This window comes from Gouania willdenowi, chromosome 6, assembly GCF_900634775.1.
Source record: "Gouania willdenowi chromosome 6, fGouWil2.1, whole genome shotgun sequence".
Lineage (NCBI taxonomy): Eukaryota > Metazoa > Chordata > Actinopteri > Blenniiformes > Gobiesocidae > Gouania > Gouania willdenowi.
Window position 1 is genome coordinate 30522839 of NC_041049.1, and position 16005 is coordinate 30538843.

Here is a 16005-nt window from a genome sequence, read left to right on the forward strand (position 1 = left end):
ATCAGAGACATGAGGAGAGGACGTATGCGCCACAGATTTTACTCTAAGTAAACAGCTAATAGAAACCAATGCTGAGACAAAAAGGACAAGACATCAATTGTTACCGAGCAACGATTGAGGAAAGTAGAAAAATAAGGATGGATACGTTTGAAAAGTTCCTTGTGGTTTCAACATTTAAAAATGATTAAAGGGTTAACGTTGATGTTATTTACTCAACTTATCACGGAGAACAACTGATGCATGAATGATCAGACACTGATAGTTACTGTACTGTGTGTACTCCAAATGACAACAAAAATACACAAACTGAAAATACAAATACTCAAAATGACAAACAACAAACCCACAAAGAATTACAGAAATTGACAAAAAACAAAACAAAAAACCCCAAATCCTTGTTTTTCCTGTATTAATGCTCAGATTATAGATTATTCTAGATACTGAACGTTGATAATGTGGCCCTTAGAACAGACATTCACATTTTTGTTGGCACAGTTTGTTTTGTGCATGTGTCATTTGTTTAAGGACAAAGAAGTTGATCCAGAAGAGAAGTTGATGGGTAGTTTAGGTCTGGGTAGTTTTAATTATTTTTTTTCTTTTTACTTTTTAGCAAACATCTGCCCTCTGTTACTGAGAAAAGTCTGTTTTTGTCCTCTCAAATGTGCAAATATGACTAGTTATGATAATGTTGAAAGGATAGAGAAGACCACCAGGGGGCAATGTCTTCTAATGTTTTAAACAAACATGGAGCCTTGTTTGTTTTCTAATGAAATCAGCTAATTATGTCTAAATATCTATTTTGTGATAATCACATACAGTATGCAGACAATCAACAATCTGAACAAAAGCCTCTATTATGAACAATAGTCGTCACTCTGTTTGTGAACAGCTCCATACAAAAGCACCCCTCTTTGCCAACATGAAAGGCTTGCTCTCTTTGTTTCCCCTTTTGAAAATGGGGACTGGATTTGGCCACTGCAAGCTGTCTCATAAAAACACTACAAGGCACAGCCAGCAGAGACATTTGGCCCTCTAAGCATCATCTGAACCTGGAGGGTTTCCATGGCGGCATTCGATTCAGACTTCCTCTGCAAACAAAACTGATATCTGCTCCCTGCTATGATTGCACGTCTGAGGAGTACTAAGGAGTGAAATGTTTACAGCTGCACCATGTGATGGATTTCTGGGAGCAGATAAAGGACTCCAGCAGAACTGAATGTGCAGTGATTGCTCTTTTCTTTTCACTCTTTCAGAGGCTGCACCTTAAATGTTCATGCCCATAATTCCTCCACAGAGAGCAATTCATAAACATGAGCCTCTGCATGCACACATGCCAAACACTATTAGAAACACCTGCTCAATCAAACAATTAGCCAATCACAGTGATAAGACAGAGCATGGTTAGGAGCCATGGTACTTATACTAAGTCTGATGTCAAAATTAGTATGTAGTGCGTTCACTTTAGATAGTATGAAAAGATAGTATGAGAAATCCCAGATATACAGTATAGTGTTTCGGGACATTTTTTAAGTATGCACAGTGGGCACACTACTTATACTTAACCGTCTTATGATGCATTGCAAGTGGAAAGTAAAATCGTCTTGGGACCGGCTTCAAGCTAAAAGTCTAAAATTCCTTTTCAAAACAAAAGCATCTTTTTTTCATTAGTTTTTAACCCTTTTGTAAATAGGGCTCTTGTTTTGAAGTTTATTCAGTAGCACAACGGTGGGTCTCTGAAAATCTCCAAAATGTCAGCCTGAAATGCGTTTTGTTGAGTTTTATGTAACAAATGACCACATGTTGATATTCTACTTGGTCACTTTCTCACATAAAATGTTTTCAGAACTTTCAAAGTTAGCAAATCAATGGAGATAATTAGCCTCAGTTTGCTTCAGGTTTTTGTCATTGTAGGTTCCAAATTCATTTTTGGAAACTTGGAAGTATACTTCAATAGGAGCGATCACAATCCTAACCATCTCCTTAATAAGTACTAACCATGCATCATCTGTTTGTCCTGCAAATGGAGACAGACCAACAAAGCAGGAGCATAGAAGCAATGTGACTCTCATGTTTGATCTTTTTAGTTCTGCTGAGATATGGGGAGGACATAATATGGAGGGACTTTCCGAGGACAGCTCATGCCAGCGACACACCAACCAGTGAGTGCCGTCAGCACTAAGGTTGGATAGACAGGGCGTTGCAAATCGAGACCACCAATGTCGACACCATTAACAGTTTCATATGTTTCGGCTGGTAAGTGTTAATCTAACAAAATCCATCATAAAACACCATTAAAGAAACATAAATAATTATTAAATATAGCCTCCATACTCTTCCAACAAGATATATCTCATGACACGACAACGCATTCGTTGTTTGTGTTGGAAACACAGAAACGTGGAGAAGATGACAACAACAACCTTTTGTACCATTCACTGTGGAAAGTACGAACAATTTTCTGACCTTTGCTGAAGGTCTGGTAGCTCAGGTGTTGGTCTTCCGTCTTTTAAAAGCTGTGGTTTTTCCTCAAAAGAAAAAAGTTGTGAACATTTCTTTATCATCTCTAGCGCTGTTATCCTGCCTGTAGTGTTTCCCGCCCACTACCTAGAGAACGTAGCAGCGGCCACGCTGTATCAATTCACTAATGCACTCTGAACGTACGTCAGAGCTGCCAAGTGTCACCCTTTGAGTGTGACAGTCACACAATTTGACCCATTCTCACACCACACATCACACTAAACATTTCTCACACTTATATTTCCCCAATCAATCTTCTATTTTTTCCATGACAATGAACTTTGGTCCTCGCGGCTTGCCGTAGTTCGAGTAACTCTGATTGACTGACCAAGATAACCAATCTATGTCTCCTTGTGCCTAAATCTAACCAACCACGGCAGGCATCACACAATAATAAACCAATCGAAAGCAACGTAAGGCGGGTCTTGACAAGCCGTCTTGTTTCCGGAAATGCAACGTACAAACTAGAAGAAGAACTCTGAGATGTTGCCATTAAAACAGACATTAAAAAAGAATAAGAACCCGGAAGTAAATCTTAGCAAAAAGAGCTTTAGAAAAGAATAGACAGTGATGTAATGGACCAGGAACTGGCTGGACAGATGTGGGCAGTACACAATTTTACAGTGGTCCTACAGTGTTCGCGCATGCACAGTGTGAGAGTTAAGGTACTGCTTCAACAATGAGATACCCTCACGAGGAGCGACTGGATTTCAAACATGTTTGATATCCTTACAACCATACAATTACTGATCGGGAGCTGGTTGTGAGATGTTCATCGATTCTCCTGACCCCATTTATACTACACGATGCATGACACAACGATCTAGCAGAGACTCGCACAATCCCAAAAATAGACGCACGAGTCAAAAATTGGCTCAAAATTGGCCAAAAATCGTGTATGCCTGCCTTAAAAAACAAACATTTTTTGTTTGTCAATCTCTCTTTCACTCACATGCGTGTGTCTGTGCTAGACATTAACTCAAATTAATTAAAACTCTTATTCAGGTTATATCAGCATAAATACATAGTAAATTAAACAAAACAAATGCCTTGTCTAATCTAATGTTCATATGAACTGTTCTTTTTTGATTATTTTTGTATGTAATAGTGTCTTTCTATGGACCTTGAGTCTGCTGCTAAGACATTCAGTCTTAGCAGCAGTGAGAGTGACTTGTCTTGCAACGTCTTTGCCATACCAGGAAATAGCAGTGTTTAGTCATTTGGGCTATAAAAAGCCCAAAATGCTAACACTTTTAAACTTATAGGTACTGTAGGCTATTGAAAACTGAAAAATAAAATATAATTATATTATAATTAAAACAAATAATCAAAATATTAATTCACCCTTGGGTAAGCACTGCCTAGCCTGACTGCACATCACTGACACCTACCTATACATTTACTGAAGTCCTACCCGTTAGCGCTTCGAATCCAACCCATTGGAGGCTGTGGCATTTATTAAAAAAGACAAGGAATCATTAATATTAATATTGTTTTCCATTTGACAACATATAGCTGTTTGAAGCATCTCACCCAAACATCAGTCTGCTGTGCGTTACCAGACAGAGCTGGTAATTCCACCCTGTCACCTACCTACACCACCTTTTCAGGCACTCTAAACCCAAACCCAAACGTTGACTTTCCGTCTGCTCCACAGTTTTGTAATGTCTTTCCACTGTGAAGGGGAATCAAGAATTTAATGTTTACTAATTTATTTTTAAGGTCTGCAGGGCCAGTGTTGGACCTTGGAGTTTCTTCTGCTTTGTTGATGTTTTTTCAATGAAGAGGCAGAATGTATGAGAGCTTGCTTAGGGTTTTAAACTATTAAACGTTTGTTAAACACAGTTGAGTTCTGTTACGATTTCTCTGACTGAATACTCAACATCAAGTAACTCTTTAAAAATTGTAAATTACATGTATAATTGATCCTCTGGGCACTATGTCTAAAATCCTATTAATTACCTTCAAAAAGCCATAATTTTGAGCCAGTCCCCTTGACAGCAAACTGATCCAAATGTCTGCTCTTAACTAAATTGTGTTTGATAGCAGAGTAATGCAGTACAAAGCAGATACTTTGAATGAATTAGGGGTCTTTTCTCCCGTCTGGACTTAAGCACTTTTTGCGCGCCTGCACTTCTCTCTTACACGTATTCTTCGGTCCAGGTTGCTGACACGCCCACCACACATAATTAGCCAAAAAGCACGTATGTGTGAATGACGGTGGGCTGAAGGAAAGGAGGTGGTGATGTCATTATTTTGGGCTGTCTAGAAATCACGGAACATGGAGTTTTCCCAATGCTTGTAAATGTCATTGAAATCCATGAAAATGATGAAGTACACTTTTAATTTGAAATGCCTTCATTGATAAATATTGTAACAGGTTGATTTGATCAGATCATTGATCAGATTATTGCAGTGTGACTGAGGACCGGCCACATTCTGTCCGAGTCGCAGTTAAAATCTCTCATCGTCGTCATTATCATCATCATCATCGCTATAAAGAGTGACAGAGTTAGATACTTGAGATATGAGGAAATAATCCAGCAGCAGAGCGTCCTGCTTTATTACAGAAGGATGTTTGCAGTGAAACAGAACTATTGGCTTCCATAATACGAAGTTTTAAATATAAATAGTTTAAAGTGACCTGAGCTGAGCCTCATTGATATATGTGTGGGAACAGTTTGTGGTCCATCCTCATCTGCATATGACAACTTGTTTCACTCTGTCGTGGATCAAACTGTGACTTTACGTTGGACATAGAATGAAAATAGTTGAATCACTGTGACTAATGTGGACTGAAGTCTGCCGGGCCGGGACAACGCGTCACCGTCATCGCGCCCCGATGCTTCGACTGACCAAAACAAAGATGGCGGCGCCGGAGAATAACCATCGTGAGTGGCTCCTCCGAGTTTAAAAAGTGAAAGGCAGTGAGGACACGCACTCGTTCGTCGAAGGTAGCTGTTCCCCGTAACCCTTGTCCTTTATCTCAGGTGTGACTGGATGGCAGCGCGTCGACACAACAAGGAGGAAACACTCGCCGTGACATCAGCGACAGTAGCAGAGGTCAGATGCACACACACCGAGCCAAGTGTAAAAAAACACATTCTACTTACAACCAGTGCATAACATCAAATGGCTCTCACTCACCATTAAAATTAATATAGAGCATAATGATGAAATTAATGAGTGATAACACACATCTTAAAGAATCAGATTTTGTAAATAAGACAGTATTTAGTGGATCCTGAATAGATTTATTTCTATAGTTTTGATTCAATTGATTAACTCATCATCCAGCTCTGCAGAAGCCTGATAACGTTCCTGGTCATTTCAATCAGGTGTTGGAAGAGGGAAACATATAAAACATGCTGGATTGGGGCCATTGAGGACCAGGGTTGGGCACTCGATGCATCGAAAAAATAATCACTAGATTAATCGTTTAAAAAATAATTGTTTATTCCAGCCCTTTATAGCAGCTGCTTCTGGGCGATGCACAAGTCTGTGTGGCTTCAAATGTAACTAAGTCCATATTTGTAGTGCAATATAATGTTTCACCTTATTGTGGCGCTGCACTTATCCTAGGGTTAGAAGAGTGTAAGAGGAAAAAGACTTAGGCACAACGGTGAATGCGCACAAGGGCAGATTTCAATGGGAACACCCACATTTCAGGGCTTCGCCACCCACAGTGCGTAACTGGGATGAAGGCACGCAGCGACTGACTTAAGTACAGGGAGAGAATAGCACGCAGCCAAAAACAGCGCCACTGCGCAGCTTTTTGGGCTTACGGGCATGTGAGAATAGAGCCCTTAATGAATAAATGAATGAGGACTATTTTAGGTATGCACTCATCTTGTGGCTCATGTTGACACAGATAAAGACCATAGTCTGTCTATTTCAGAAATGGGCAACTGGCCACCCTAGGGCCACATGCGGCCCTCAATCTAGTTTTGTGTGGCCTTCAAAGTAAAGACAAAAAATAACTCCAAAAAGAAAAATATACAAAATTACAACAAAAATACACAAAAGGATAACAACAGCACACAAACATAAATTACACAAATGGCAACAAAAACAAACAAAAAGGTTTCCAAAAATACTGTTAAAATACATAAAAGTAACACAGACGTATAAAAAATGACAACAGAAATACACCAAAGCGCAAACTGGTGCCAAGTGGCAAATCTCCTCTTTGCCAGATATTCACAGTTATCTGGATCAATGATCCTGATCATGGTACCATGATTATTCACAATTTAAATGCTTGGAAGAAAAGTCTAACCTCATTAATAATGATGCAGTAGGTCAAAATGTATGGACACCCCATTTTATCAAAAAGTCACAATAAAATGAGCAACCTGGATCCGATCTGGAAAACTGGGTGGGATAATTGAGGAACCAAATCAGGTGGCTGTACTGGCTAATCAGGATTACTGGTACAATTCCCGGTGCATGGGCCAGTCTGATGTAGGTGGCAGTCATGACACTGGATTGAACACTTATGCTTCTATCGCTGTCCCTGGGCCTCCACTGGGGGCTCTTTAATTTCTTTTTTTTTTCAGCAGACGCGCACTGACATAACACGTATGTCCACTCGGTCTGTGGCATAGATGTAGGAACTGTATAACTGTATGGTACGGGAGCTGCACTGAGGCAGATAGGAGGAGGCTTCAGAGGGTAATAAAAACGGCTCAAAGGATTGTTGGCTGCCCTCTCCCCTCCCTGACGGACATCTACACCTCACGCTGCCTCAACAGAGCACATAGCATCATCAAGGACAGTTCACACCCTGGTTTCCACATGTTCAACCTGTTGCCCTCTGGTAGGCGCTACAGATGTATCAAAGCTAGAACAAACAGACTCAAGAACAGTTTCTTTCCGAAAGGCATAACCATTCTGAACTCTCATATGCACTAAATCTACAATACCATACACTGTTATGCAATATTATCTAACTGGTGCAATATACTGGGTAATGTGCAATAGTTTCTATGCAATATGCTGGCACAGTATTATGTTAATACTGATATGAGTGTGTGAACTTTTTTTAAATCTATTTATATTGTATTCTTATTATTATTCTTATGTTTGTATTTTTATGGGGAGCTCTATCTCATTACATGTTATGTAATGATAATAAAAGGCTATTCTATTCTATTCTATGAACTAGAACTAGACAACCAGGGGTGCTGGGAGCATGGCATCAACCTCCCTACCATGTAAAATTCACTTAAAAAAAAAAAAAAAAAAAAAAAACACTTCAAAGGGGCAGTATTATGAAAAATTTACTTCATAATGGTTTGGCTGCAGTGATATACATCCCATTAGTCAGTGACGTGCAGTCAGGGTAGGCAAGGTAGGCAGTGCCTACCCAAGGGTGAACTGATATTTTGATTATTTGTTTTAATTACATTATAATTATAAATTATTTATTTTTTAATTTCTGATAGCCTACATTACCTATAAGTTTGAAAGTGTCAGCATTTTGTGCTTTTCATAGCCCAAATGACTAAACATCGCTATTTCCTGGTATGTCAGAGATGCTGCACAGTCTCACTCCGCTGTAAGGCAGGAGGAGGCCACACCCTCTCCCAAAGGCACAGCTCTGCCTCTTGCCCCATAGCGTGTTTATATGTTTGTGCATGCGCAGTCAGTTCCCCAATATGAAAACCATTTACATAAAAAGGCAGCTCTCTACACTGCCTTTGGATGTAACCGCGCTATGCTAAATGCTATATGTAAGCTCAGAGTGCATTAGTGATCCAGCGTGGCCGCTGCTGCTACGTTGTCTAGCTAGTGGGCGGGATAACACTACAGACAGGATGACAGCGCTAGAGACGATAAAAAAACTTTCTTTTGAGGAAAAACGACAGCTTTTAAAAGATGGGAGACCAACACCTGAGCTACCAGACCTTCAGCAAAGGTAAGGTCAGAAAATGTTACGTACTTTTCACAGTGAATCATAGAAAAGGAAGGATTGGCTTTGTGGATTCGCCTCACTGAGGCTGTTCTGAGACACAAACAACGGATGTGCTGCCATGTCATGAGATATATCTTGTTGGGAGAGTATGGAGGCTATATTCAATAAATGTTTATGTTTCTATAATAGTGTTTACGATGTTGTTATTGTTAGATTAATATTTGCCAGCCAAAACATATGAAGTTGTCATTGGTGTCGACATTGATGGTCTCAATTTGCAACGCACTGCCCACCCATCCCTAGTGCTCATGGCATGTCACTGCTTTTAGTCTAATTCAGAGGATCAAAGTTGAAAAAGATATGTTTCCTCCCTGTCTTGTTATTTCACATTTGTAAAAAGTCAGCTCCAAACGGGCGAGTTGGATTTTTCTCACTTCTTGACATCACCGAGCAGAAAGTCCTCCTCCTGACAATCCTGGCTCCTCCTACCCTCTAAGAATATGAGCTCCTCCCTCTCAAACTACCTCACAGCTAAAACTAACACTGCAGTTTAATATAGAATATACATTATACATTATTGTCATATATGTAAAGCTACTGTACATCCACAAAATGTGTTTTCTGCATTTTACCCCTCCCTGAGGAGCAGTAGGCATCAACAATGTAGCACCCGGAGCAGTTCCATTTTTAATACCCGTTAAATCACCTCGTATCTCCTTTGAAATAATCTGATGTGTTTGTGATCCAATGCGACAAAAATGGACAAAACAGTGGACTATCACCTTGAATGGACTATTCCTGTAATAAGTAGTGGAGAGGATGACAAGAAAGCGACATCGCAGCTCCGGTGAGTGTTTGAAGCAGCTGACTCAGCTGATTGACTCCGCTGCTGCTGCAGCACACACACACTGAGTCAGACAATATTGTGATTGTCTGACTCACAATCACAGTAGCTGCTTCATTTTTCTTGATTTACATGAATCTCTTTCAAGTAATGAATGCATAGATCTATGCTTCTGATTTGATATGATATACCAACCCCGATTTATTAGCTTTAGCACATCACTTTTGACCTGGATTCACTTTCTAACAATCCAGGTAGTGTAGTTGTCATGTCCTCCATCTGCCACAAAGTTTCCCATCTCTGGCTAATTTAAAATAAAATGTTGGACGTGTGAGAGCGGATAAAGCAGAAGACTGCATTAATGCAAGTGGATTTGCCTGAACAGCCACTATAATAACACACTGATAATATATGGAAGGTATTCATCTTTATTTTCTATTATTTATTAATTATAAATCATCAACACATTTCACATTCAATGAAATCCTATCCACAAGTGACTCAATGTCTATTGCACCTCCAAGCTGCCACCATTACAGTCACTCTGCTTCAAATGTAAAATTTACGCTGGGCAACGAGTGTCTTTGTGGCAGTTGATGAAAAACTGGATTTCCATTACTAGGTGAGCTCTTTGGTGGTTCCTGGAGGGTTTCAAACCTGCTTCAAAGTCTTGTGGTTTTTATTACATTTATAACACTTTCACTGGCTATACAAGTTCCTTTTAATTGGTTTTGTTTTCCTATATTTACATAGAAAATCTTGAATGCTTTCATATCTGATTTCAAAGCCCTGCCGTTTGGCTTTATTTCATTGGCCAAAAGCAGATTCACTGAAATATCAGTGAGAACACTGTATGCATCAAAGAAGCTTCATCACCACATTGTTTTTGTTGAAATAATGAATTTTCAGTTCCCTACTCTCTAAAACGTTCCTTATTAAAAACAGTTGTGCCATTAAAGCTCTGCTGAACAAAGAGCTGTAATCATCACAGTCTTTCTCCCCCATCACAACATAAGGTCACAGCTCATAGGGGTCAAGCTCAGTTGTCTGTCTGCCTTTGAATCTCAGCTGTGGCTTTTCCTGCACACAGTTTATAGGTTTTTATCAAAGCCAAATATCTTACAACTCTATAGTGCCAACCCTTCTCTCCAAATGTGGCTCAGGGAGAGTGGAAAATGACCACAAGCAACAATTTGTCAAGCTGCACTGGTTGGTGGGCTCAATTTACTTTCTTCTTCTCTACAAGACCAGAATTAGAGTTGAGTGTTCACTGACCTAATGCAATAGAGGCTTCATAGGACAAGCTAATGTGATTTCAGGGCCTTTTACTCTGTGTCTGTGGCTGGATGGAGATGATCCCTGAAGAGATGGCATCTGAATCAGGGTGGCTGTCCAAAAGAGGCGGCCCCAGAATGAAAGCACATAATGTATGCCATGCAGTGAACAGTGACCTTGATGCAGGCTGCATCAATTTAGATCAAACAGGGTCAAGTGACCATAGTACGGTTCACTCCCAGCCCATGTGACTGATTAAAGACCATGAACCTGTTTTGTCTGTGAAGGTTGTTCATTTCTAAAGAAAAATAATGAAATTCATGCAGATTGTTTTGATCATGTATTATCTATGCTAATCAGAGCATGAGAATGTGTTTTCCTGTGCCTTTGGTGAATAAAATTGCCTAATGAAGCTTTGAAATAAAATGTTATTCTGTCTTTCTGTTGAAACTGACTCTAAAACATAATCAGACATCATGGGCCTGTACTACAAAAGCTGGATAAATATCCATCACAGAGCAGCTGTACTACAAAGCTGGTTATCAACATGTTAACCTAAGTCAGGTGATTTCAACCTGAATGCGTGTGCGCTCAGGTGGAGATTGCTGAGTGACCAGCTACAAACATGGAGAAACTCTGCATAGCAACTTACGTCATGGCAGGTACGCTGACAGATAATGTGTAAATTTGTGAAATTATACAATATCAATTCATTGTAGAATAAACAGAAACTCCAATCACTTTCACTTCATTACAGCACAGACGTGTTTCTGTTTACGTATCCAACTCAATTTGGGTGCAGTCAGTGGTTCTGCTGCTGCGTTCATACAGCTCAGCCTACATCAAAAGGTGGACAATATTTATTTTTTGAACAACCTGTATTATCTTACAGGACTGAGGCTTTCTGCGTGGCCAACAACGTAAATGAATAATTTAATTAATGAATTTATTGGTCATGGAGCCCCTGACGCACGCAGGCTTTATTAGTTCACTAATGTAGGTAATTCCATCAGATAAAAATCTATATCTTTCCTATAGGTCATTGAGTAAATGAAAAGATTCCATCTATCCATTCTTTCTCTCTTGATAGCTGCTCATTCTTGGGCAGGTCATTTTCCAAGAGAGCTGATTGGTCAGGCTTTTATACTCGCTCATATATTATCCTAGCACTTAACCTACTCCCGACTTGGTTAGCCGTTCAGCCTAAGTTACCAATGTGATTTACCCTTGTAAGAAGTTAACCAGTGTCATCATACATAGTACAGCACACATAATAAATCACAGAAATTAGCCCAATAAGAGGAAATATATTAATTGCCATAGTTATTAAGCTCCAGCGAGCTTTGTAGTCCAGCACACACTGATTAAATCCCGGACGTTAGCACGATAAGAGGTCATCTTGATTCCGTAGTATAGGTATGATCCCGCTGTGTAATGGTATTTTATTTTGTATTGTGTGCTGTGTTTTTAGTGTGTTTTGTATTGGTTTTATTTTTGCAGTGCATTTTAGCTTTTGTTTCATGAACCTTGCCAGTCACATGCTGTCATTTGATCAACCCCATCACATGACTATGTCCAACCCCTGAGGCTAATCAACACACCTGAGGTTAATCAGCACCTGTGGCTGGAGCACAACAAAAGGGGCAGACAGGAGAAGGAGTAGGGAGAGGAAAAACGACACAGACAGGAGAAGGAGCAGCAGGGAAGCTGTGGGTCCTCCCCAGGGCACAGGACGGCACACGCACCGGGGACCACAAGCATGCCGGGATCACAAGTGTTGCGAGGCGATATACACGCAGGGGCAGAGGAGGACTCTGCCTTCCGTGTGAGTACCCTTGGGGAACGTAGTAACACTTGTTGGACAAAGTCAGATCGGGGATATTGTTGTGGGACGTTTGACTGCCGATAGCTGTTCTGTGTAGGTGTCCCAGCGCGTGGAGGACTGGAGCCAGCGGGAAGTATCGAGAGTGATTGGAGTGTTAAGAGCCACATACACGCAGAGGCAGAGGGGAACTCTGCCTTGCCCTGTAAGTGACGTGGCAACACCCCACCCTCGGACGTAAATTTCGGACCCCTGTGCTGGCCTATGTTTTGCATTTTCAGGGGACCCTAGAGCCTGTGACCAGAGGGATTTACCGCCTTGGGACAAGAGAGAGCGGAGGACCTGGGCGTAGCTGCACATTGCACTTTATCGTGGACAGTGACTTTTACCCTTATTTTATTCGTTCCTTAGCCCACATTGTTAATGGATTTTAGCATACATTGAGTTTAATTTGTGGGCATTTTAATCTGTCTTACCTTAATCTTTGTAATAAATTTGTGACTTCCGCAGTTGCTGTCCTCCTTCGTAACTAAGGTGCTCACACCCGGTTGCTTTACTCTCCCTCCATAAACATTTGGTCAATTCATTGTTATTCAAACTTCCCCAGTACCTCCCCAAACCCCATTACATAGGCCTAAAAAGTTTGTGTGTTTGTGTTGATGTTTGGTTTGTTATTGGAGTCCTTTTTGTGTATTTGTGTTGTGGTTTGAACTACTTGTGTGTTTTTGGAGTAATTCTGTTATTTTTGTGTATTTCATTTGTGTCTTCTTGTTTTGTGTCGTCTTGAACAACCTTTGTTGATTATGTTTATTTCTCTGGTCTGTTTTGGAATTTCTGTTTAATTTTTCTCTATATTTATGTATCTTTCTACAATTTTGTAGGTTTTTTGAGTCATTTTGTTATCTTTTTGTGTACCGTATTTTTCGGACTATAAGGCGCACTTAAAATCCTTTAATTTTCTCAAAAATCAAGGGTGCGCCTTATCAGGTGTGCCTTATGTATGAAATTAACGAAAAGTGAGTGTATTATTCTGTATTTCATGTGTTAAACCTGCACAATGTTGAGAGTTATTGTTAATGAGTTGAATAAAGTTTGACTTATCTGACTATTTTATTTCGCTTAATGCGTCTCCATAATAATTAAAGCCGCGAGCGGCGTCATAGGGTCCGATGAAGCGGCCGGGGGCGGTAACCCACGGTCAAGTATACCACTGTTGGGGATTTGGGAATTGGCCTGAGCAAATTTGGTGTAGAAACAACTGAGATATTGCATTTACCAAGAAATGGGGAAAGATTTTCCTGTCATTTTAGGCCCCTCCCACTGATGACGCTAGTGTTTTGAAGTCAACACGACATGTCGTCTTGCCGCTAGAGCTGCTGGCGTAGGACGGCCCAAGAAGCAGCGCCCTCTGAGAGCGCAAGGCATTGTGGGTGTTTTTGGTTATCGTTTGTTGTTTGGGGCTATACGGTCATCATGTGTATCAAATATGAAGCACTTTGAACTTTGCATTCTGGAGTTGTAAGTGTTTTCGTATAACGGCGTAGTTATGGCGAAGGATTTTCCTGTGTCATGATAGGCCCCTCCCACTTTTCACAGCCTGCTCTATTTGCCATAGCAATGTGCTTCCATCTAATAAGATTCATCCTACAGTGTTTTGAAGTCAACACGACATGTCGTCTTGCCGCTAGAGCTGCTGGCGTAGGACGGCCCAAGAAGCGGCGCCCTCTGAGAGCGCAAGGCATTGTGGGTGTTTTTGGTTATTGTTTGTTGTTTGGGGCTGTATGGTCATCATGTATATCAAATATGAAGCACTTTGAACTTAGCATTCTGGAGTTCTAAGCGTTTTCCTATTACAGCGTGCTGATGGCGAGGGATTTTTCTGTGTCATTATAGGCCCCTCCCACTGGCCATGATGGGTAATTTGGTCATCGAGCGTTGTTTATGGATGGACAATCATTGTGTGTATCAAATATGAAGCAGTTTGAACTTTGTATTGGAGCGGTATAAGCATTTTCCTATTACGGCGTGCTGATGGCGAAGGATTTTCCAGTGACATTGTAGGCCCCTCCCACTGACCACAGTCTGTTGTTTCTTCAATAGGAATGTGCTCCCCTCTGTGTAGGTTCATCCTACAGTGTTTTGAAGTCAACACGACATATCGTCTGTCCGCTACAGCTGCTCGTGTAGGACGACCACAGAAGCGGCGCCCTCTGAGAACGCAAAGCATTGTGGGTAAATTGGTTATCGTGTTTTGTTTAGAGCTGGACAGTCGTCATGTGTATCAAATATGAAGCAGTTTGAACTTTGCAATCTAGAGTTATAAGCTTTTTCCTAGAACGGCGTCCTGTTGATGCTAACCGTGTACATGGCCATAAATGCCACCGGTCGAAAACACAATGCATGATGGGAAATGTTTCAAAGCAGTCATGACCAAGCTTGGGCACATGTCCTTTGTGTGAAATTTGAAGCTGATCGTAGTTTGTGTGCCAGAGTTATGGAGATTTGGACATTTCTGCGTGCTAACGAAAATTAGCATTGCATTTTTGTGGCGGCGCCACGACCAAACCGTGACAGATACGCAAATTCTTTCGATAACTTTTTATCTTCAATGGGTCCTAAGTGGTGTTGCCAAGTTTTAAGCGAATCGGATGAATCCCCTCAGACTAGTTCGCGCAGATGCGTTTCGAGGGCGAAACGCCATTTTTGACCTTTGACCCAAGATGGCTGACTTCCTGTTTGGTTTTGGGCGGGGTCACAATGTAACTTTTTGCTCATTCTGGGCCCGACTACATGTGGCGATTTTCGTATATATCGGTCAAACCTGGCGGTCGTGCGGTTCCATCGTTTTTCTGGCGGCGAAAATGCACGCTGTGCGTGCGTTTTCTGTCCGTTTTTTTTTACACCACCAAATTATCAAATTTTTCGCCAGGCGCGAGGTGCGTGCAATTTTTGGTGAGTTTTTGGGCGTTTTTAGGGGGTCGAAAACAATAGGTTCCTCTGTCCCATTCTGGGACATCGGACCCTAATAATAATAATAACAAACCGGTGCGCCTTATAGTGCGGTGCGCCTTATGTATGAAAATAGACCCAGTCAGACCCATTCATTGATAGTGCGCCTTATAATCCGGTGCGCCTTATAGTCCGAAAAATACGGGTATATATTTTCTGTATTTTCACTGTTTTAAAAAGTTGTTTGTTTACTTTGGGGGCAACACAAACCACATATACTAAAGTAACAGAATAATGATCAAATAAGTGAAGGTAACTGGACTTTTGCACTATGTTCACACTGCAGGTCTTAATGCACAATTCAGATTTTTTTTTTTTTTTTAATCCAATTTTTTTGTGTGATTGTTCATATTAATGTTAACTGCATCTTCAATCAGTTTGGACTATGAACGTAATGCAACCCTGAAGTGACCTGCATGTGCAGAAGAGACACGTACAGTGTTTATGGAAGTAAATATGGACGTGTCCAGGGTAGGACTGTGTGTCGCTCTGAGAAATTTTTTTTCCAACAGAAGTAAGCACTACATAACTTTAAGGAAAAGAAAAGAGCCAGGTTTATTGCTCTAGCTAGCCATTTGCTTTGATGGCTACTACATCACGGACTGTTTGAATGCGGAGGCG